We start from the raw sequence: 3,457 nt of genomic DNA, 5'->3' as shown, positions 1-3,457 counted from the left end.
TTCCTTATTGATCTGCTATTGTTGTTCTGACATTCCATCTGTATGCTAGTATATAGGGAAATTCAAAAAAAAATAATTTGGTTGACAATTACCAGCACATGATATACTTATATGTTTGCTAAGAGATATTTTTCTGTAGCTGCTTAATCAAATTTTGTTTCTATGTAGTGCCATACATTTTCTTAGTCATTGCAGTTTATCTTACATAATTCTCTTTGCATCCTCAGTATGTTATTGCATAAATTAGGTTTCTGAAAACACAGGTAAAATTATTCTTTAGTTTGAAACATTATCTCAGTTTAAAAATGGAATTCGAACTAATCAGTCAAGTTAAAAGATATTCCACAGTTGGATTGCCCACATTTTTAAACTGTTGCTTCTGTTACTATAATTTGCTATATTGATTTTTTGTTTGTCATTTACTCTTTATAATGATATCATTATTTACATTTGACGAATATTTGTCCTCATCTTGTTTGTTGTTAACACAACGTTTTGGCTGATATACCTTCCAGCCTGCATCAGGTGTCTTGGGGAAATTTCGAACCTGGGTTCTCATTCCTAAGGTATTTTTCGATATTATTATTATTATTATTATTATTATTATTATTATTCAGGTCACTGCCTGGAATCAAACTCGGAATTTTGGGATTAGTAGCCTCCGCGCTTAACCACTACGCTATATAGAACTGTGATGTCATTATTGTTTTAATGTCTACATTTCCATATATGCTGAGGCAGATTTTCTACAGCTGCATGCTCTTCATATCACCAAACCTCACTTGTTTCCAAGCAAAGTAATATTTCTTCATGACCTACATATTTTTGCTCAGATGTGGCAACAATGAGCAACCTCTTGCAGCAAGTGTTCAGAGAGCTTCTTCCCACACTGACACATGCCCTCATTGCATCAGGGAATTTTTCATTCAGTGTCTTTCATTTTTTTGCTACTGCCAGCCAGCCATTATATGCAACACAGGACAGGGATGTTAAAAACCCCTTGATGCCTGTACCTGGAGCTTTTTAAAGTTGGAGAAAGGTCTTACAAAGGGCCAATCTTATTCTCTAAACTATGTATGCATTTAGCTAAAAAGAAGAACTAGTCTATATAATTGGATACAAAGTCACAGATGTTATTTCAGAGTTTTCTTACTCTTTGAGAAATGTCTAAACAAAGATTAGGGGTCTCTCCCATCTGTTGACTTCATTGAATTTACCTGCCCTTTGGTAGTTTTTTTTTTTTCCATCCTGCTAGGTATCCAATAAAAACAAACCCTCCTTACCAAGTAGGCTTAAGAGGGTTGATAGTTTAGTCACCAATGTCGTTGCCAGTGCCGTTGGACTGGCTCCTGTGCAGGTGGCACGTAAAATAGACCATTTCGAGCGTGACTGTTGCTAGTACCTTCTGACTGGCCTTCATACTGGTGGCACGTAAAAGCACCCACTACACTCTCGGAGTGGTTGATGTTAGGAAGCGCATCCAGCTGTAGAAACTGCCAAATCAGATTGGAGCCTGGTGTAGCCATCTGGTTCGCCAGTCCTCAGTCAAATCGTCCTACCCATGCTAGCATGGAAAGCGGACGTTAAACGATGATGACCCAACCATGCAACAAATTGTACTGGGTTACATGTTAACACTAAGAGCAACCTGGAACATACATACATATATCTATATATATACATTGTAGTGTTACAACAATTATCTTTAATGTCATCATCATTTGATAACCGTATTTGATAGGGATTAGAAGTATTGTTTCTGATTTAGTTTCTTTTGTAAGTTATTATACACTCCTCCACTTTTGCTTTGCATAATTGTCTTCCATCTTTATATATGACTCAAGGGAATATTTTAAATCTCCCACATGCACAAATGTCAAGATGTTCATTGTAAGGACCATTCTCCACAGATGAATCCCTGATTTGCTCTTTATATATCCTGACTCTCTTCATATATTTTATTCTTGTTTTACCGATAGAGTTCACATAGCATTGCAGGCATGAAATGCAGTAAATTAAAATTTTTGATTTGCAATTCATATTAGCATTAACTTTGAACTCCTTTCCATTCTGGAATTTTATTCGATAGAATCACAAGTCCTGCCACAAGGGTTTCATATTTCGTTACTGCATAATTCTTCTTTACAAATAAATCTAACCTTTGTCAAGTGTCTTTTGAGATTCAAAGAGGTTCTCCCACTCTGTTAATAATCTGTGATACTTTAAGAAATACACTCAAAATTAATAATTGGTGTAAAAGAATATCAATTTGTGGAATCAAAGCAAGAGAACATTTTCAAGAGAATTTTTTAATCCAAAAGCAATCAGGATATACGTATTGATAACAAGTACCAAATACAGTAACCTGGCATAAACAGCAAATCACTCTGCTTTCATGGTGGATTTTTTTTAATGATTTAGATTTAAAAAGTCTTAAAATTTGTTTCTATTTAAAATCGTTTTGTCTCTTTCTCTCTCCACCTCCTTCTCTTTATATATAGAGTGCATCAGCTATTTGGGAATAAAACTTTGAAGAACCACAAGTGGCCCAAACTAACAAAATATCCTCTCTTTTTCAGCCCCAACCTGGAAGCTTCAAATCTAATACAGACATTGAAAGGCATTGCCATTCTAGTTGTCTCACCTGCCAACCATAGGGTTTCTGAGATTGCAACCTTCTTAAATGTCACCAAGTCCCTTGTGCTTAATATCAGAAGAGTGCTCTTGGCCTCAGGCAAGGATGCGTCTTCTATTACTGAAAAGACAAACATTCTTGACTGTCAGACAGTGTCAGAAAAGTCAAGTGTGTCCAGCAAATCCAGAACATCATCAACGAAGGCCATTGCCAAACATTTTCAGGTGTCAGAGTCAACAATTAGATATGTGGTGCACAAAGACATCAGATATAAATTCTATATTGGGAAAAGCAGGAGCTCATGTCCAGTAGGACCTGAGAAAACTAATTTGGTTGAAGCACTTGCTGAACAAACTCCAGTACCCCAGGGTACCCAACATGGTATGGTTCTTCTCAGACAAAAAGAACTTTGTCCAAAATCAAAAAGTGAACACAAGGAATGATAAATGGCTCTGTGTGATCCCCACAGATGTCTCCATTTCAATGCACACCACACCATGTTTCCATCATCAACGATGGTCTTTGAGGTCATGAGCAATGAAGACCATGTCATGCCTCCACTTTTTCTGCACAAGGTCTTACAGTCAATGTGGAAGACTGAGGACTGGCAAGCCAGGAGGCTGCACCAGGCTCCAATCTGATTTGGAAAGGTTTCTACAGCTGGATGCCCTTCCTAACACCAATCACTCCGAGAGTGTAGTGGGTGCATTTTACATGCCACCGGCACGGAAGCCAGTCAGGCGGCACTAGCCACAGCTACAATTTCGATATATATTTATAAATATATTTTAAGATATAAATATATTTTAAGATATATATATA

This window comes from Octopus bimaculoides, chromosome 7, assembly GCF_001194135.2.
Source record: "Octopus bimaculoides isolate UCB-OBI-ISO-001 chromosome 7, ASM119413v2, whole genome shotgun sequence".
NCBI classification, from domain to species: domain Eukaryota; kingdom Metazoa; phylum Mollusca; class Cephalopoda; order Octopoda; family Octopodidae; genus Octopus; species Octopus bimaculoides.
This window is presented reverse-complemented; position numbering follows the sequence as displayed.